A 22,007-nucleotide genomic window follows, 5' to 3' on the forward strand; every position below is an offset into this window, starting at 1 on the left:
AAAAAACCAACTTATTATCTTTATTTTCTCTGACCTCTAACTGAAATCTAGCATTTCCTTCACTTATGAATGTGTGCAATAAATAAATTACAGTAGTATTCATCTCACCTGACTGGCAAAGGGGTCTGTGGAACAAAAAAGGTTAAGAACCCCTGATGTAAAGGATGGTTTGAAGTGGTTCTGGGATTTCCTTGTAGTCTTGGAATGGGGTATTAATGGCCACACCTGGGAATAAATAGCCACCAGCACTTAATGCTGTAAACCCAGTGAGCCATCAGCGTGCAGGATTTGTTGCCTTCCCACCGAGCCTGCCCAGTAGCATCATTGTCGCAGAACTCTGACTTCTAGCTCCCTTTCCTTCCTTCATGGGTATTTGAGGATGATTGGGAGCAAGGAGGTGGGCCTTTGGGGTCTGCAGAACTCATGGCATGGCAATCATCTTTTCTCCTCCTTGCTCTCTGAGCAGCCCCATTTATATAAAATGAGAGCTGCCCAGATGATTAACCATTTCTTTTTTTCTGAAATTTGCTGAGTCCTCTGAATGGAAACACCTGCTCCTGCTGATATTTTGGAGAGAGAGAGTAGAGCTAACAAAGATAGTGCTGGGGCAGTCTGAATTCCCACCATACTCCCTGGCAAGGAAAAGTTCACATCTTGTGGGTGGAGGGGATACCACAATTCCAGGGCTGGGCTTAAGCTCTCTTGCTAGTAGCTTCCAAAAGGGCTTTTTTTTTTTTAAAGCTTTATTTATTTATCCCCCTTCCTTTCCCCTGCCCTGCTTTTTTTTTGCTGTCTGTGTCCATTTGCTCTGTGATCTTCTGTATCTATTTCTCTTTCTGTCTTCTCTTCTCATTTTTTTCTCTTCTAGGATTCACCAGGATTTGATCCTTGAGACCTCTGATGTGGAGAGAGGTTCGCTGTCAATTGCACCACCTCAGTTCCTGGTCTCTGCTTCACCTTGACTCTCCCCTTCATCTCTTTTTGTGTCATCATCTTGCCGCATGACTCACTTGCATGGGCACTGGCTCACTGCATGGGTGTGCTTCCTCTTCTTTTTTTTCACCAGGAAGTTCCAGGGATCGAAGCTGGGTCCCCCTATGTGGTAGGCAGAAGCCCTACCACTTGAGCCACATCTGCTTCCCCAAAAAGGCTGCTTGGAGAGAGAAGGAACCACATCAGAAAGAGATGGTGGATGCGTTGCTCAAGGTGGGGACTGCATGGCGACAGAGTCTGTGCCTGAGTCATGATTGTCACATCAGGGTCTCTGTGTGGAGGGAGCACTCTTAGGCCTTCCTGAGAACCAGTACATGCAAGCCCAAGGAAACCAGTGTTTGGCCACCTGCCCCATGGATAGAACCAGAGCAGGTTAGTGTTGAAAGAGCCCAGAGGATGCAGACTTTGCCTCAGGCAATCATATAAGCAATTTATATAACTTCATAGAATTAAAAGTCATATAAAGTCATCTATTTCCATTCCCCCTCCTCTCTGCTGCAGTGCCAAGGTAGTTAATACGGGGGAAGACTGTCGGAAAGCAGACCCTTTCCTCTCTAGTGGAGTCACTAACAGTTGGTGGGAAGGGGAAGGAGAGGGGGACTTTGAGGAGAGCTCTGAATCAGGTAGGAGATGGTAGTTTTCAAGTGAACTTTTTTTAAAATCTGAAAATCACTGAAATATTATGGAATCAGACAAATATGACATTAAAGGGAAACTGCTCCATCATCAAAAAAGGATAGTTGACAAAGCATAGCTATCAGAAAATACTGGAAAAATAAAACCAGCCAGCCATTGGATGCAGGCTACCCCAGGGAGGGGACATAATGTTAGGTGAGAACTGGCTGAGGGCAATTCCCAGAGAAAGAGCCTTCAGCTGTTCACATGGCTGCTGGAGGGAGAATGAGCGACTCAGTTTGGAGGAGCATCTGGGTGTAAGAAGAAGTTTTCTGATTATTGGGATAAGTACCAGAAATACGTTGGCTTTTATAAAGGGTATTTATCTGGGGTAGAAGCTTACAGTTACTGGGCCATAAAGCATAAATTACTTCCCTTACTAAAGTCTGTGGCCACGTGTTGGAGCAAGATGGCTGCTGAACGTCTGCCAGGGTTCAGGCTTCCTGGGTTCCTCTCTTACTGGGGCTTAGCAACTCTGCTTGCTCCACAAGTCCAGCTGTACACTATCAGGTGAATGGCTCGTCCTGGGGCCTCTGCTGTGTCCAATGGAGTCTTCTTTCCTTCCTTAAGTATCTGCTTCTCTATGGTTTACTTCCTAAGCTTCAGGATCAAAACTCCAAACCCCCTTCTCTCTGGTGCAGTTTCTCTGTGAGTCCCCAGCCCACCAAGGGGTGGGGGTGCAATGTCATACTGCCTGCTGATGTGGTCCAATCAATGCCTTAATCATTATTTAATCAGGTAAAAGTGAAACCTCTGAATCTGATATAATCTAATATACTGAGAGGAACAGACCAGTTTACAAACATAATCCAATATTTATTTTTGGAATTCATAAACAATATCAAACTGCCACAGATGTTTTTAAAGCTTTTAGAAGAATTGAAATAAGCTAAGTAGTACTTTGTTCATTTATCTCCTTTTAATCCCTTCCTTAGGGCCTGTTCTCCTTCATTTTAGCACAGAAAATAAGACATAAGGAGTCACTTGGATGTTATAATCATTGTACTTTGTTCCACAAACTGTGAACAATCTGCTATGATGTCATTTTATGGTTTTTAAAAATAATTCCAAAATATCATAAAAATTCAGTCGTCATTGAGAAGAAATGTGACACAGAGAAGTAATCCCCCGAAGCAGGTGATCTTGTTAGTGCAAATATTTTATATGAAAAATGAAGAAATGCTAATATTCCTTTTCAAGAGGAAGGCTTTCAATTTACACAAACTTCAGTTACCTTAAAGCCTGGATTTGTCTCCGCAGGTGATTCTAACACGAGAACCTCTGCAATTATCTGTGGAATTGACCGCTGTTCTCCTCAAACCCTCCCTGGCTACTAAAGGATGAACAAAACCTTCTGGTAGATTGAGTTCTGTACCCTAGAATATAAGATGTTTTAATCCCAGTCCTGTGGGGGTGAACCCATCTTTTGAAGATGTTATTTTTAGTTACACTGTGGCCAAATGAATTATTATGGCTCTTAATCATATTGGGAGGCCATATATAGAGAAAGCCACGGGGAGGAGCCAGACAACAGAAATCAGGGGAACCCGGAAGTGAAAGGAGAGGATTTATCGCTGTTGGACTAGGGATGTGAGATGAAGAAGCTCAAGGATGGTACCAGAAAGTTACAGGCTTTGGGGAGAAAGCATGGCCTTGCTGATGCCTTGATTCTGGATTTCTCCTAGCCTCAAAGCCATGAGTCAATAAATTCCTAATTTTTTGAACCAACGGTTGTGTGGTATTTCTGATAGCAGCTGGGAAACTGAGACAAACCTTTCAGTAGATTTCATCTCCAGCAGTCAATGAGATGGCAAAGGCAGGCCTTGGGTTTTTATATCCGGTATGAAGGAGGGAGACAGTAAGTGAGAAAAACACAAAAGGAAAACCTGGTAAGGCCTGCTGCAGGGAATGCCTTCTAATACTACCTCCCTAATGGGCTGGATCCTGATTGGTGGAGGTCTAAGACAGAGGCCAGAGAATTCTTTTGGGGTTGGGGGTAGGTAGGCGATATGGGTAGTTTAGTTCTAAGTCCAAAAGAATTTATTGCTAATAATGACAGGAAGGAAAAGGGGCAGGTGATTGGGAAGGCATTTTTCTCTCCTGATTCCCCCCCACCCCCCCCTCTTCTAGAGATGGGGGTGGGGGGAGGCCTTAGGATAATAAATGGAGCTAATGATCCTGGGCTAGCCTAGCCTGAGCAGGTCAAGGAAGGTTGTGAGGTTGACGTTGGCATCCTTTCAAGCTTGTGTTGATATTTTCACATCCCTCTGGCAATATATGGCATATTGTAAGGTCTTAATAAATGCTGGTCAAAATAGAATCTGAGGCCACCTATCCAAGGCGAGGGGGGAGGTGACTAAATGGTATCAGCTGCTTCAGGCCTTCAGACAAATTTGCCAAGTAGACCATTTACTCTGCAGAGATGATGATTTGTGACTGAGACTTGAATGGGTCCAGTTCTTCCACTATTAGCTGTGGGATTTTTTCCCACTTAACCTCCCTCTGAGCTAAATTTGAGGAATTCTGAGTTCTTACTGAGAAATTGTTTGTTGAAAACTAAAAACCTTGGGAGGTCAAACAGTTCTAGAATATGTAAAAACTATACGAAGAACAGCAGGGATCATTCAGCACTATGAGTAACACAAAAGAAGAATTATGTACAAAGGGTTTTTAGGCTAATAAGCTCCAGTGGTCACTCATAATAGCCGCATAAGAAAGACCATATTTTTAAAAATTTCAATTCTAACAGTAGTCCACAATTGCTAAGAGCCTTCTTATTTGCATTATATCATTTCTTACAACCTTCAGCCAGGACAGGAAAGGTACATAGCTGCCTTTTTAATCTTTCCATTTTGAAAACTATACTGCACTCGAATTTTTCACAAAAAGAGGGAAAGTAAGAAAGTAAGAAGGAAAGAAAGTAAGAAAGAGGGAAAGTAAGAAAAAGAGAATGAAAGGTCAATAGTCCCAGAAAATTGCACACTTTCTTCTTGCTTTAGGGGCTAGGATAATTTATAGGCCAAAAATAAAGCCACTGCATTTGTATTTCACACATATAAATGTGAAAGGACAATCTGCTATAAAAAAACTTTCCAGTTCTGAGTACTAAAAGGAATGTATTTCACGCCTTTACTCAGATTCATTCAGCCTTTCTAAGAATAGAGGCTAAAATGAGTCATTGTAACAAAAACAAAGTAGAAACCCAGTAAAAGGATTTTTAGAAAGGGTCCATTTTCTATGTCTGAATGTGAAATTTTCATTATTTTAAAGTATGTCACATCCATCTGCTATATCAAATGCCATACAGTAATGATTTCGTTCTACAAAAAAGAAGATATCTCCAAAAGACTTACCCTCCCATCCCCTTAAGATTTTAAAAATTTCATTTGAAATCATTGTGATGGGAAATGATATATTGCACTTATAAAGACATTCCTAATCATTATTTTTATGATGTTTTTTGTTTATGGATAAGCTGTACATTTTTCTCCAATGGTTAAAAAAATGATGTGTTTCCTACTATTTTATGGGTTTGTTTTTTTATGTTTAAAGTTTAAATGTTGTTTTGCAAGTTGGAGTTAGTCCTCATAAAGATGAGGGGTCATTTTATTTTAAAAGCAGATGCTCTATTGTAACCTTACATTTTATTTTATTTATTAAAGATTTATTTATTTTCCCCCTTCCCCTCCTCCCACCCTGCTGATTTTGCTGTGTTGTCTTCTCTATTGTAACCTTACACTTTATTTTTTTGTCAGCAGAGAATCAAAATGTGTCTTGTGCATTGTGGTACTTTCAGTTTTCAACAAACAATTTCTCAGTAGTCAGAATGTACAATATATTTTCCATCTGGCATCTTTTTGAAAATCATTCTTGTCTGTCTTAATATTCAGTTCTTATTTTATTGGTGAGTAATATTTTATTGTTTGGATATACCACAATTTGTATATTTACCTATTATAGGGCATCTGAGTTTGTTTCTAGTTTGGGGCTGTTATGAATAAATCTGCTACGTGTAGCCACAAGTCTTGTAAGAGAATGTTTTCATTTCTCTTGTGTAAATACCTAACAGTTGGGGGTAAAATTGTAGTGTATTTTATAAGAATCTGCCAAGCTGTTTACCAATGTGACTAATATTTTGCATTCCCACTAGCAGTTTATGAAAGTTCTAGTCACTCCATATTCTTGACAACACTTCCTATTTAAGTTTTGATTCAATTCAAGTCAATGTGTATTTCAAGACAGTAGAATCTCACTGTGGTTTCAGTTTGTATTTCTTTGATGACTAATGATTTTGAGCATGTTTTCATGTGTCTGTTTGTTATTCATCTGTAAGGTGGACTATCAGCTCAAATCTTTTGCTCATGTTTTAAAATTAGGTTTATGTCTTATTTTTGAGTTCTTTACATATTCTAGATAAATGCCCTTTATCATTCATATGTTTGCACCTATTTTCTTGTAGTCCATGGCTTGCCTTTTCATTCTCTTAAGAGTCTTTCAAAAAGGAAAAACTTCTAACTTTGATCAAGTCTAATTTATCCATTTTTCCCCATTCATTGTATGTACTTTTTGTGTCTTTTCTAAGAAATTTCTGCCTAACTTAGGGCCATGAAGATTTTCCCCAGCAGTAGTTTTTGAAAAGGCTATTATTGTTACCCACTGGACTTCCTTGGTACCTTTGTCAAAAATAATTGGCAGGAAGTGGATGTGACTCATGAGATTGAGCTCCTGCCTACCACATGGGAGGTCCCTGGTTTGGTTACCAGTGCCTCCTAAGGAAGACAGTGAGCTGGTGTGCCAGGCAGACATGGCAACCTGATGCAACAAGAGACGCAAGAAGAAAAAACATAATAAAATACACAACAAAGCAGGGAGCAGAAGATCCTGATGCCTCCTAAAGAAGGTATGCAAGACAGCAAGCTGACGTGACAGGCAGGCATGGCGAACTGACACAATGAGATGACACAACAAGAGACACAAGAAAAAAAATGATGGGAGACACAACAAAACAGGGAGCGGAGGAGGCTCAAGTGAATAGGTGCCTCCCTCCCACATCAGAGGTCCTGGGTCCATTCCTGGTGCCTCTTAAAGAAACAAGGAAGATGAACACATACAGCAAGTACAAACAGTGAGGTGGTGGAGAGAAATAAATAAATAAAGTAAATCTTAAAATCAATTAATCTATGTTTGGGTCTATTGCTAGTCTCTCTGTTCCATGGATCTGTGTTTTTATTTTTATGCCAGTACATTGTATTGATTACCATAGCTTTATAATAAGTTTCAAATCAAGTAGTATAAGTTCTTTACTTCTCTTTAGCAAAATTGTTTTTGCCTTTTCTAGCTCCTTTGAATTTCCACATAAATTTAGGATCAGCTTGCCTATTTTAAAAAAATATGTATTTATTCCCACTCCTCTCCTTCCCCTTCCCAAGATGGCTCTCATGTCTGTCTACTTGTTGTCTGCTTGTCTTCTTTAGGAGGCTCCAGGAACCAAACCTGGGACATCGCATGTGGCAGGTGAGTGCCCAGTCACTTGAGCCACTTCCATTCCCTGCTGGTTGTGGCATCTGCTCATCATCTTTAGGAGGCACCGGGAACCGAACCTGGGACATCCCATGTGGGAGGCAGGTGCCCAATGGCTTGAGCCACATCCGCTCCCAGGTCTGCCTATTTTTACAAAAAAGCCTGCCAAAATTTTGATTGTGATTGCATTGAATATATAGATCAATAAGGATGAGTCGACATTTTAAATTTTAGATTTCTTATCCATGACCATGGTATGTCTGAACATTTGCTTAGGTCTTTAATTTCTCTCAGTGATGTTTCAGTTACAGTTATTACAAATATTTAGTAAATATATCCCTAAATATTTCATGATGTTATAATACTTTTCTAATTGTTCTTTGCTGGCATATAGAAATACAATGAATTTTTGTATATTGACTTTATATCATGTGATTTTGCTAAACTCATTTATTCTAATATTTTATTTGTAGATTCCTTAAAATTATCTACCTGGATGCTCATGCTAATATTTATTTCTTCCTTTCCGATCTTTGACATTTCCCCCTTTCCTTAATTGTCCTGCTAGAACTTGAAGGATAATGTTGAATAGAAATAATGAGATTGGACATTCTTGCCCTGTTCACAGTTGTTATATAGCTATAGGTTTCTCATAAATTCCTTTTATTAGTTGAGAAAGTTTCTTTCCATTCCTGCCTTGTTTGCTGGGAGGTTTCTTTCTTTTTTAAAAATCATGAACGTGTGTTGAATTTTGCCAATTGCATTTTCTACATTTATTGAAATGCTTTGTTTGTCTCTTATTTTATGAATAGTTATTTTTAAGTTTTAGATTAATTTTTTTACTCTTTTTTTAAAATTCATTTTTAAAAAATATTGCACTCAAAAAATATGAGGCCCCCATTCACCCACACCACCCCCACCCCACCACTCCCCTCACAGCAACACTTTCCCCCATCATCATGACACATCCATTGCATTTGGTGAGTACATCTCTGGACATTGCTGCACCTCATGGTCAATGGTCCACATCATAGCCCATGTTCTCCCACATTCCATCCAGTGGGCTATGGGAGGATCTACAATATCTGGTAATTGTCCCTGCAGCACCACCCAGGACACTCCAAGTCCCAAAAACGCCTCCACATCTCATCTTTTCCTCCCATTCCCCGCACCCAGCAGCCACCATGGCCACTTTTCCCACACCAATGCCACATTTTCTCTGTGGACCTTGGATTGATTGAGTCGATTCCACATCTATGTCAAGAGGGGGCTTAGATTCCACATGGATACTGGATGCAATCCTCCTTCTTTCAGTTGTAGGCACTCTTGGCTCCATGGTGTGGTGGTTGACATTCTTCAACTCCATGTTAGTTGAGTGGGGTAAGTCCAATAAACCAGAGTATAGGAGCTGAAGTCTGTTGAGGCTCAGGGCCTGGCTATCATATTGTCAGTCCAGAGATTCAGATCCCCTAGATATATCTTAAACCCCAGCACCAACTACATTTCCAGTAAAGTAACAGGGAAGGCTTGTGAAAAGAGATCACATCTGAGTCCAGCTCCATCACCAAGAGACACCAACTCCAAAGAAGGGCCAACTGACATGGCAGTGAACTCCATCTGCCATGACCATAAAACCTGTGGGTCTCTTTAGCCCTCAGAAGAACCAGTACCTGGGGTTGTATCTACTTTATCTGTCTCTGTGACTCTGCTCAGTGTGCATGAGGGCAATCCTTCTGACAACCTCCAGACTCTTTTTTAGAGACTCATAGCCATATAAACTCATTTGTCCTTTCCATTTCTCCCTTAATTTAGGTCAAAAAGCATTTTAACTCCTGTTATTATATGTAGACAGGGATATTCTGCTGGTTCGCATTGAACCTTTTATTCAAGGTCATTTTCTAGTTACGTCATCAGCTGGTATTTGGTAGTGATTCCTCAGTGCCAGGGAGGCTCATCCCCGGGTGTCATGTCCCACGCTGGGGGGAAAGCAGTGCATTTACATGCTGAGTTTGGCTTCGAGACTGGCCACATTTGAGTAACACAGAGGCTGTCAGGAGGGAACTCTTAGGCATAGTGCTGCTCTAGGCCTCATTCTTATTTCAGGTATATAGGCTCACAAGCATAGTCATTAGTATCAAGGGTTCACTGTTGGACCCTCATTCCTTCCTGGTCTTTGCCGTTGCACCTGGGGGACTGCCACTGCTCCCCTAGGGACCATGACAGAGCCCCCTGGCCAGGAACCCAGCACCCCCCCAGCTGTTGTTTTTAATTGTTTCCACTATGAGTATATCCAAGCATTTCCATGCACCTCAGACACATGCCCTGTATAACTCCCTGTCAACCATATGTCCCCTGTCAATAACATCCCATACCAGTATTCCTCCGCTGCCATTGTTGAACCACTCTGTGATCCAAAATTTCCTGAAAAATGAAGCCCAATATAATGCCAGGTTCCCTTAATAGTAAAATGGAATATAGCGATGAGTTTAAAGGTTAGATATAGAATACATATTGATTTGGAAAAATTCTACATCCTATCTTTTTCTTTTCTTTTTTCCTAATTATTAAGCTTCTCTTCACAAGAGCTATAGATAACAGTAATTCATATATACAATATACAGTACTCCCACATATCCAATATAAAACCTTTTCCCTTCCACAGCGATAATCTTTTAACATATTCATGCCATATTTACTGAAACTGATGTACAGATATTGAGACAATAGCTTTCAAACAATGTAACATTTGTGTTTACATTGTGGTTTATACTTTAGGCTATATAATTTTCTAAATTTTTAGTTATCCTATGTTTTACATTATGATTTATATTATTAGTCTGTTGTCCTCTATATGTTTTTGGTGTAATATTACATGTTTTATATCCATCCTTGCATACTCTTGTGAAACACTTCTATTGCCCTCACAGTTACGTTGGTTCCATCTATTCAATATCTATTTCCCCCTCCCCTTCGGGCCCACAGTGGCAGTCAATCTTCATTTCTTGAGGAGCCATGTTCAGAGATACTTGCACCAGTGTTGAGGGCTTGACTTGCTCAACTGCTCTAATGCCCTGGGAGCCATCATTTCTCCTGAGAGATACAGTTCCCTCTATTTGATGGCATTAGTCCTAACCAGGATGCGGGTATACCTTCACTCTCATTATATGGGTCTCTACCCAATGATATAACCCACTCTGGCAAAATAAGCATTCACATATTCCCTAGGAGTCTGTCCTACATCAGATTATCCCCTTTGAGTATCTTAAACAGGTATCTTTCCTAGTTATATTTTGAAAAGGTTTTCTCAACATTATACTCTCAACCAACAACTGACAATCTCCTATGTTCATATGTTGCCCCACCCTCCCCCCAATTTCTTGGGCAATATTACCCATCCGCCCATCCCTAGCCCCCCTCAAGCCCACAAAGCCCCACCCAAAGGTAACCCTATGCCCCCATTTTATCCCTTCCTTGTACACATACTTACCTCCAGCTTATCATAGATTTCCCCCATGTAGATGTCAGCTTATATCCTTCCTCTACCCCCCGATTTCCTGTAAGCCTATCTTCCAGTCTCTAGCTCTCTGAGGCAGCTTGGTTTACTTATTTCATATCATTGAGGTCATGTAGTATTTGTCCTTCAATGCCTGGGTTGCTTCACTCAACATAAGGTTCTCAAGATTCATCCATGTTATCATGTGTGTTTGTAGTGTATTTGTTCTTAAAGCCGAGTAGTATTCCATTGTATGTATATACCACATTTTATTGATCCACTCATCTGTTGATGGGCATTTGGGTCGATTCCAACTTTTGGCGAGAGTGAACAATGCTGCTATGAACATTGGTGTGCATATATCGGTTTGTGTCCCTGCCTTCAGTTCTGCTGGGTATATACCCAGCAGTGGAATTGCTGGGTCATATGGTAAGTCTATGGTTAGTTTTTTGAGAGACTGCCACACTGTCCTCCAGAATGGTTGGATCCTTCTGCATTCCCACCAGCAGTGGATGAGTGTTCCCATTTCTTCGCATCCTCTCCAGCATTTGTATTCTTCTGTTTTTATCATAGCTGCCAATCTTATGGGAGTAAGATTGTATCTCATTGTAGTTTTGATTTGCATTTCCCTAATAGCTAAAGATTTGGAGCATCTTTTCATGTGCTTTTTAGCCATTTGTATTTCTTCTTTGGAGAAGTGTCTGTTTAAATCTTTTTCCCATTTTTTTTTTTTTAAAGATTTATTTATTTATTTATTTAATTCCCCCCCTCCCCTGGTAGTCTGTTCTTGGTGTCTATTTGCTGCGTCTTGTTTCTTTGTCCGCTTCTGTTGTCGTCAGAGGCACGGGAAGTGTGGGCGGCGCCATTCCTGGGCAGGCTGCACTTTCTTTTCACACTGGGCGGCTCTCCTCATGGGCGCACTCCTTGCGCGTGGGGCTTCCGCACGCGGGGGACACCCTTGCGTGGCACGGCACTCCTTGCGCGCATCAGCACTGCGCATGGCCAGCTCCACACGGGTCAAGGAGGCCCGGGGTTTGAACTGCGGACCTCCCATATGGTAGACGGACGCCCTAACCACTGGGCCAAAGTCCGTTTCCCATTTCCCATTTTTTAAATGGGTTATTTATCTTTTTATTTTCAAGATATAGGAGTTCTTTATATATGCAAGTTATAAGTCTCTTATCGGATATATGGTTGCCAAATATTGTGTAGGTTCCCTTTTTACTTTCTTGACAAACTCCTTTGAGGTGCAGAAGGCTTTAATTTTGAGGAAGTCCCATTTATCTATTTGTTCTTAGTTGCTCGTGTTTTTGGTGTGATGTTTATGAAGCCATTTCCTATTACAAGGTCTTGTAGATGTTTCCCTACACTGCTTTCCAAGGTCTTTTTGGTCTTGGCTCTTATATTTAGGTCTTTGATCCATCTTGAGTTGATCTTTGTATAAGGTGTGAGATGGTAATCCTCTTTCATTCTTCTACATATGGATATCCAGTTCTCCAGGCACCATTTGTTGAATAGGCCATTCTCTCCCAGTTGAGAGGGTTTGGTGGCTTTATCGAATATTATATGGCTATATATATGAGGTTCTATATCAGAACTTTTAATTCGATTCCATTGGTCTGTGTGTCTCTCCTTATGCCAATACCATGCTGTTTTCACTACGGTAGCTTTGTAGTATGTGCTGAAGTCAGGTAGTGTGATTCCTACAATTTCGTTTTTCTTTTTCAATATGTCTTTGGCTATTCGGGACCTCTTTCCTTTCCAAATAAATTTCATAGTTAGTTTTTCTAGTTCTTTAAAGAAGGCTGTGTTGATTTTTATTGGGATTGCATTGAATGTGTAGATCAGTTTTGGTAGGATAGACATCTTAATAATATTTAGTCTTCCTATCCATGAACAGGGAATATTCTTCCATTTATTTAGATCTTCTTTGATTTCCTTGAACAGTCTTCTATAGTTCTTGGTGTACAAGTTTTTTACATCTTTAGTTAAATGTATTCCTAAATATTTGATTTTTTAATTTACTATTGTGAATGATATTTGTTTCTTGATTTTCTCCTGATCTTGCTCATTATTGGTGTACAGAAATGCTACTGATTTTTGTGCATTGATCTTATACCCTGCGACTTTACTAAACTCATTTATGAGTTCTAGAAGCTTTGTCGTAGACCTCTCAGGGTTTTCTATGTATAGGATCATGTCATCTGCAAATAATGAAATTTTGACTTCTTCCTTTCCAATTTGAATGCCTTTTATATCTGGTTCTTGCCTCAGTGCTTGAGCAAGTACTTCTAAGACAATGTTAAATGGAAGGGGAGAGAGTGGGCATCCTTGTCTTGTTCCTGACTTTGGAGGGAAGGATTTTAGGATTTCTCCATTGTAAATGATGTTGGCTGTGGGTTTTTCATATATACTCTTGATCATGTTCAAAAAATTTCCTTGTATTCCGATCTTTTGCAGTGTTTTTATCAAGAAAGGGTGCTGTATTTTGTCAAATGCTTTTTCTGCATCTATAGATATAATCATGTGATTTTTTTCCTTCAATCTGTTTATATGGTGTATTACATTGATTGATTTTCTTATGTTGAACCATCCTTGCATACCTGGAATGAATCCCACTTGGTCATGGTGTATAATTCGTTTAATGTGTTGTTGAATATGATTAGCAAGTATTTTGTTAAGTATTTTTGCGTCTAGGTTCATTAGAGAAATTGGTCTGTAATTTTCCTTGTGGTGTCTTTGGCTTTGGTACTGGGGTAATATTGGCATCATAGAAGGAGTTAGGCAATGTTCCTTCTGTTTTGATTTTTTGGAAGAGTTTCAGCAGGATTGGTGTTAGTTGTTTCCGGAATGTTTTGTAGAATTCACCTGTGAAGCCGTCTGGCCCTGGGCTCTACTTAGTTGGGAAGTTTTAATGAGTGATTCTATCTCTTTACTTGTGATTGGTTTGTTGAGATCATCAATTTCTTCTTTCATCAATATAGGGTGCTTATGTGTTTCTAGGAATTTGTCCATTTCCTCTGAATTGTCATTTTTGTTGGAATATAGTTTTTCAAAGTATCCTCTTATGACAGTCTTATTTCTGTGGGGTCAGTGGTAATATCTCCTTTCTCATTTCTTATTTTGTGTATTTGCATCTTCTCTCTCTTTTTCTTTGTTAGTCTTGCTAAAGGTTTGTCAATTTTATTGATCTTCTCAAAAAAACCAGCTCTTGGTCTTGTTTATCTTTTCAAGTGTTTTCTTATATTCTATTTCATTTAGTTCTGCTCTTATCTTTGTTATTGCTTTCTTTCTTCTTCCTGTGGGATTACTTTGTTGTTTTTTTACTAATTCCTCCAAATGTGCAGTTAGTTCTTCAAGTTTTGCTCTTCTTTTTTGATGTATGAATTTATGGCTATAAATTTCCCTCTCAGTACTGCTTTTGCTGCATCCCATAAGTTTTGGTATGCTGTGTTATCATTATCATTTGTTTCCAGGTAGTTAGTGATTTCTTTTGAGATTTCCTCTTTGACCCACTGTTTTTCTAAGAGTGTGCTGTTTAATTTCCATATCTTGGTGTGAAATCTGGGCCTTTGGCCCTTGCAGATTTCCAGCTTCACTCCGCTGTTGTCAGAGATATTATTTTGTATGATTTTGATCTTTTTGATTTTATTGAGACTTTCTTTGTGGCCTAGCATATGGTCTATCTTGGAGAATGATCCATGTGCACTTGAGAAAAATGTATATCCTGCTGTATTTGGGTGTAATGATCTGTATATGTCTATTAGATCCAGTTCCTCTAATATACTGTTCAAATGTTTTGTTTCTTTAGTAATTCTCTTCTGAGATGTTCTGTCCAGAGTTGATAGTGGTGTATTAAAATCTCCCACTATAATTGTAGATGCATCCATTCTTTCACTTAGTTTTTCCAGCATTTGCCTCACGTATTTAGAGGTGCCCTTGTTAGGAGCATAAACATTTATGATTGTTCGTTCTTCTTGAGAGATTGTCCCTTTCACTAATATGTAGTATCCTTCTTTGTCTCTCACAATTGTTTCGCACGTAAAGTCTATTTTGTCTGATATTAATATAGCTACTCCTGCCTTTTTTTGGTTATTGTTTGCTTGTAAGATTGTTTTACAACCATTCACTTTCAGCCTCCATGAATCTCTGGGTCTAAGATGTGTCTCTTATAGACAGCATATAGATGGGTCATATTTCCTTATCCAGCGTTCCAGGCTGAATCTTTTGATAGGTGAGTTTAATACATTGACATTCAGTGTTATTACTTTCAAGGAATTATTTATGTTAGTCATATTTTGATTGGACTTGTGTTTGTCATATTTTGTGTTTTTTCCTTCTCTTTTTGTCTTTTTTGTTGTTCTTACACTCTCCTCCAACTCTGCCTGTCCTGTTTATTTATGTTAGCCATATTTCGATTGGACTTGTGTTTGTCATATTTTGTTTGTTTGTTTTCTTCTTCTCTTTTTGTCATTTTTGTTGCTCTTATACTCTAACTCTGCCTGTCCTGTTTTTTCCTTTCTTCCTGCAGAACTCCCTTTAGAATTTCTTGAAGAAGAGGTTTCTTGTTGGCATACTCTTTCAGTTTCTGTTTATCTGTGAATATTTTGAACTCTCCATCATTTTTGAATGCTAGTTTAGCTGGATAGAGTATTCTTGGTTGGAAATTTTTTTCTTTTTGTACCTTGACTATATCATGCCTTCTTGCCTCCATGGTTTCAGATGAGAAATCAGCACTTAATCTTATGGAGCCTCCCTTGTATGTGATGGTTTTCTTTTCTCTTGCTGCTTTTAGAATTTTCTCTTTGTCTTGGGTATTGGATAATTTTACAAGTGTATGTCTTGGGGTGGGCCTGTTGGGGTTTATGATGTTTGGAGTGTGTTTTGCTTCTTGGATATGTACATCTGTCTCTCTCCGTAGATTTGGGAAGTTTTCAGCCATTATTTCCTGCAACACCCCTTCTGACCCCTTTCCCTTCTCTTTTCCTTCTGGGATGCCTATAACACGTATGTTTGTGCATTTTGCATTGTCATTCAGGTCCCTAAGTCCTAGCTGGATTTTTTCTAACTTTTTATCGATCAATTCTACTATCTGTTTGATTTCTGATGCACTGTCCTCCACATCCCTCATTCTCTCCTCTGCCTCTTCTAATCTGCTATTTGCTGTGAGTGTATTTTTGATTTCTTGAACTGTGGTGTTCAACCCCATCATATCTGTTATCTTTTTGCGTCTACCTCTCCAAGTGTTTTCTTCATATTGTTAAACTCTTCCTTTACTTCATTAAGTTTATCTCTGATATATGTTCTGAGATCTTTAATTACTTGTGCGAAGTTCTGCTCCCCTTCCTGGTTTTTAGTTTGTTCATTGGATTCAGTCATGTTTTCCTGATTACTGGTTTGGTTTGTGGATTTTTCTTGCTGTCTGGTCATCATTTTATGTTGACAGGTTTAATCAGTTCCTTAGCTTCTTTGTCTAGTCTTGGGGATTAATTAGCTGTTGTTCTTGTGCAAGTGTTATATCTTCTCTTTGTCACTTTGTTCTTCTTATTCTAATTTCTTATTGCTGGCTGAGTTCACTTTGAAGGAAAATATTAGGGCCAGGGAAATGCAATTGTGTAAAAAAGGAAAATGTGTAAAGTAGTATTGGTAATAAATAGAGCAACAAAATGAGATCTGGGAGGATGGATATTAGATTCATGTAAGTTGTATAGGGTTATAGCAGTGAGTAGAGTACCTATAATGAGGTAGTTGACTGAATATGGGAGGAATATAGTGTGAATTAAAAAGCAAGTGTTTTCATGAGAGAGGGAAAGAGAAAAGGAAGACAATAGTATCAAGAGTGGATAAAAGACAGAAAACAAAACAAAGATATTAGAAATTAAAAGTTAGACAATTTGGGGACCAAATAAAGCAAGGTGGAATATAGGAGAGACAGTAGATGATGGAGGATATCAAGATGTGGGGGAAAAGGGATAGTGTAGGTGGCCAAAATCAATTCACACAGAAATGAGGCCATGGAGGATGAGGAAATCCAGCAAATGTGAGGTGTTCCCTGCAGCACCTATTGTATAATTAAGATAAAATAAAATAAGAAGAAAAAGAGGCAAAAGAAAGAAAAAAAAATAGAAGAAAGAAAAAAAGGGGGGTGGGTAAAGAAAAGGAAGGGAAACAAGTAAGAAAAAGAAAAGAAGAAAGAGAACAACAACAACAAAAAAACCCTAAATAAATGAAAAAAAGACCTTGGGAGATACAATGGGAGAAAAGACTAGGAGATAATGTAATACTAGCAACCAGGAGAATAAAAAATAAAAATAAATAAAATTTAAAAAAAGAAAAAAGAAAAAAAGGAAAGAGAAAAAAAAACGCAAATGTGGAGGACTAGGACAGTCAAGGACCTCAGATGGACCTCAGGGCATGGTGGATTCAGGGATGGGAAGTCTGTGATATTGCAGACTCAAGAGGTGAGTCTCTCAGGTGTGGGCCACCAGGGTTTAGGGGACACAGACCTGGCAACCTCAAATCTGGTTAACAGGGAGCCTGGGAGCACCACAGTACAACACAGCCTTCAGGGATCCCTGCAGCGGGGTGCCCAGCCCTATGGGGGGGGGTCACATCCGCAAACTCTGACCTCTGTGTCAGAAATCCAAAATTTCCCCCTCTCACTAGAGTCTCTGCTGTGTCACCAATTCGACTTCAGGACACCTCCTGCCCTGCAAGCCCCTGAAACAGCCTGCTGGGGGCGCCTCTATATTGCAGCTATTTTAAGGATGCTGCAGATCGGCAGCCAGCCATGGGGGGCGGGGCTCTAGCTGGAAGTGCTGAACTCCGGGTCAGAAAACCAAAATTCCATGCCTCGCAAAAGACTCTTCCATCTGTTTCACTTAATCGACTTCCAGACTCCTCCCACCCCGCAAGCCCGTGAAACAGCCTGCTGATGATGACTCTTTATTGTGACTGATTTAAGGATGCTGCAGATTGGCAGCCAGGCCTAGGGGGCGGGGCTCTAGTGGAAGTTCTGATCTCCATGTCAGAAAATCAAAATTCCACGCCTCGCAATAAACTCCGTCTCTGTCTCACCAAATCGGTTTCCACAGGCCTCCTGCCCTACAAGCCCCTGAATAGGCCACTCAGGGCTTATGAATTCCCTAGCACCGCAGAGCCTCCAGGAATGGCCACTGCCACGCCGCCTGCCCCAGGGGGGATCGTCCTGCGTGCAGCCCCTATCTCCGTGAAAGAGAGCCTCAATTTTACCTTTTACATGAGTCTTCTCTGTCACCGTCCCACCAAATCAATGTCTAGACACCTCCTGCCCTGCAAAATCCTGAAACAGCCTGGTCCTGAAGAATTTCCAATGCTGCCCAGCTGCTTCTTTGCAGGAGAGACTATAAGGTGCACTCTCTCAGACACCATCTTCTAGATTAATTTTTGAATGCTTAACCATCCTTGTACATGGGATAAAACCAAACTGGTCATAATGTATTACCTTTTTTATATATTGCTGGAATCTATTTGCTAGTATTTGGTTAAGTATGTTTGTGTTTATGTTCATGAGAGATATTGGTGTGTAGTTTTCTTAGAATGTTTTGCCTGGTGTCAGGATAATGCTGGCCTCCTAAAATGAGTTGAAAGTGTTCTTTCCTCTTAAGTTTTCTGTAAGAGTTTGTGTAGATATGTTTGCAGGTATCTTTTCTCCACAGGTCTTATTAAAGTAATAATATATCCTTATGCTTATTTGTTTCACTTCTTTCTCCAAGAGAGTCAAACTTAGCCTCTCTATGTGGTTCCCCACTCTGTGTGTAGTTCCTAGCACTGTGCCTAATAAATTGGCCCATACACAGCACTGATACAGGCGGTACTCAATAAAAGTTTTAATGAATTATATAACATAAGCCTGGGTATCACACTAATGCCATAAATTGTGTTAAGCATTACATAGGGGACCTGGGGAATACTTGTTAGGAGGATGAATATATATTTTTCTTTAAATTCTACCTGATATTTTGTAGGAAGACACAATGTTCTCGGCAAGAAGACTCATTACAAGTGGCTTTAGGTTAAAATGCTACCCTACCTCATGTGTCAGACAGTCTTTACCATCTTCTTCCTTGGCCTGGAGCTGTTCCTTATGGCGCTTGCATGCCTCCTTGCTGTTAGACCTATAGGCCTCAGCCTGGTCAGCCAGGAGCTTCTTATAGGCGTGTCCGCCTTCAGCTTGTAGATGTATTCCAGAAGAATCCTCTTGCTCTTGAACATGATCCCCTTCACTTTTTTTTTTTTTTTAAAGATTTATTTATTTATTTAATTCCCCCCCCTCCCCTGGTTGTCTGTTCTTGGTGTCTATTTGCTGCGTCTTGTTTCTTTGTCTTGTTTCTTTGTCCGCTTCTGTTGTTGTCAGCGGCACGGGAAGTGTGGGTGGCGCCATTCCTGGGCAGGCTGCACTTTCTTTTCACACTGGGCGGCTTTCCTCACGGGCGCACTCCTTGCGCGTGGGGCTCCCCCACGCGGGGGACACCCCTGTGTGGCAAGGCACTCCTTGCGCGCATCAGCACTGCGCGTGGCCAGCTCCACACGGGTCAAGGAGGCCCGGGGTTTGAACCGCGGACCTCCCATATGGTAGACGGAAGCCCTAACCACTGGGCCAAAGTCCGTTTCCCATCCCCTTCACTTTTAGGTACAGGCCATGATACATGTGATGGCCAATCCTCTCGGATTCACAACATTTTCTGGGACTTTTTATCCTCTTTATCCACACTACCTTCTCAGGCATTCATGCACCTATGTGCCTGCCCTTCAGCTGGCCAAGGTATTTTTCTGGCATCGAGCCCTGCCTGGAATGGACAGTCACAGGCTTGCGGGTGGCCAGCCCCTCTCTGGTCAGCCTCTGAGTCTGTGGACAGGAGTTGGCATTGACGATTTCGTAGGTCTCATTGGACTCCAAGCAGACCTCCCTCTTGCCACAGTGAAGGACGCTGGAGATGAGGCTTTTCTGAAGCTTGAGCATACTCACCGCTGTGGCAGCAGCATTGGATGGCCTTTTTTCTTTTTTAATTACAACTACTACAACCACTATCTCCCCTGAGGGAGTATCCTTTGATGTTCTCCAAACTCCATGACCAGAGTCTTGTCATGTTTAATCACAGAGGGAAAACGCAGATGGCCCAGTGGGTCATAAAGGATGAATTGGTAAGTGCCTGGTGACTGTCCTCCCATGAGGATTTCTGTACCTTCCTTCCCCCACCCTACCTTTGGGTGACTTCTCATTTCTGAGTAGAGCTAAAAGGTGTGATTGAATGATGTCACTCTTTGAATCGGCCCTAGTGGTAGCAGCATAACATAGTAACAGTAAAAGGGCTCTTGGGTTGTGTCATTCAAAATACAGGACCCTGACAGCCTCCTATTAATAAACTCTGAGAAAATCATCCAAACATGATCATGTTTTAGCAATTGACTTTGAAATAATCTATGGAGCTTAATTAGAGTCTTTACATTCATTGAGTAGTTTTAGCTTTTTAAAGCAGCAGAACCCTTTAATGACTCGGCACAGTTTGGAAGCCACATCTCTAGTCACCTGTAGATCCTCCTATACCTGGGAAGCAATTGAGAAAAGCTATGGATTCAGACCATTGATTATAAAAACAGCCTCACCACTTACTCTCTTGTGTACATATTTCGCTTCTATATGCCCTGGTCTGCCCTTCTTTAAAGGGGATAAGAATGGTACTTACATTCTAACATTGTTGTGATGACTGAATGAGAAATCTATGTGACATACTCAGTATGTTCTGGCACATGGAAACGATCATTTTGTGTCAGATATTAAGGTTATTCCAAAATTAATTACATTAAAATTGATATAAGTAGGCTTTTCCTCCCTGCAGAACTCATTAGCTTTAACTGTAAATATGATTTCAGCACTTGCATATGTTTGACTTTATTTTTTCCATTCTCCTCCCTTCCCCCCTCCCTGCCCTGCTGTTTTTGCTGTCTGTGTCTATTTGCAGTGTGATCTTCTGTATCTATTTCTCTTTTTGTCTTCTCGTCTTTCTCCTCTAGGATTTGCCGGGATTTGATCCTGGGGATGTCTGATGTGAAGAGAGTTTCCTTGTCAATTGTGCCACCTCAGTTCCTGGTCACTGCTGCACTTCACCTTGACTTTCCCCTTTGTCTCTCTCTTGTTGCATCATCATCTTGTTGTGTGACTCACTTGTGCGGGCACTTGGCTCACTGTGTGGACACTTTGGCTCATCACACAGGCCCTGGCTTGCTGTGCAGACATGCTTTCTCTTCTTTTTCACCAGGAGGCACCAGGGATTGAATCTGGGTCCTCCCATATGGTAGGCAGAGTCCCTATCACTTGAGCCACATGCACTTCCCTGTTTGACTTTATAAATCTGATCCCAGGTCAAGAGAGGAGGATTAGTCTCTGAGCAGGGCATGGTCTTTAGTGTGCTACGTTATCCATATGAGGCTCCTGGTGTGCCCCTGGACTATTTAATAGACCCATCTGCAGTTCAAACCAAACCAAACCTCAAACAGACTGGGTGTAGTGAATTTGTACTGAGTCAACTCGGCTAAGCTGGACTGACCTTCCAGGATTCCTTCCCTGCATGGTTAGAGAGGTCTACCAGAGATGCATGTGTGGGATTTGGAAGGGGAAGCGAAGCAGCAGCGTATGGTTTTCACACTCGCAGGGTGGGTGCAGGGTGTCAGGAGCTGTTGTCACTTGTACTTGTTGTTCACCAAGTCGCTGGGGGCAGGGGCTGGACCCACAGCTTCTCCAGCTCCCCTTGCACATCCTCTTTCAGCATCTTCAGCGTCTGTGTCGGGTGAAGGTGTTTAGCTTTGTGGGGAAGAAAGTCTGTTTCTCCACCATCATCGAAGTCCATCCACATGGGTTTCAGCCTCTGTGTGTGTGGGTCTCATCTGAGCAGGTTCCAGTTTCTCCTTGCTCTTCCCCCTCACACCCATCTTTCCCTCGTGAATGCGAGCCCCGTCACTCCAGGCTCCAGTACCAGAAGCCTGTTTGACAGGCTCTTAACCAGACTGTTTAACCAGCTGCCACGATTCCATTTCAACAAATCGCTGTAAATCCTTATGTGCACCGCTCCCACTGGTTCTGCCTCCCTTGTTGAACCCTGTCACATGAGGTGGAGTAGACTTTTAGCCTAAAGCTGTGGGAAGCTGCCTCTGGCACAGGTGTTGTATTGGCCATCTTGTTGCTAAGCGCTATTTTTAGATAGTAACCAGGTTAAGTTTCTGTTTCCCCACCCTTGCTGAAGCAATTAAGTTTCTATTCTTACTCCACTCCCCCAGGCTCCAATTGGGC

At 41.0% G+C, this 22,007-nt stretch overlaps 1 pseudogene; it reads right to left on the bottom strand.

Annotated features, from left to right (window-relative positions):
• Positions 1–19,682, bottom strand: part of LOC101414358 (large ribosomal subunit protein eL19-like) — a 53,093-nt pseudogene extending 33,411 nt beyond the window's left edge.
• Positions 19,683–22,007: the final 2,325 nt, after the last annotated feature.

The sequence above is a fragment of the Dasypus novemcinctus genome, chromosome 16 (assembly GCF_030445035.2).
Source record: "Dasypus novemcinctus isolate mDasNov1 chromosome 16, mDasNov1.1.hap2, whole genome shotgun sequence".
Classification (NCBI taxonomy): domain Eukaryota; kingdom Metazoa; phylum Chordata; class Mammalia; order Cingulata; family Dasypodidae; genus Dasypus; species Dasypus novemcinctus.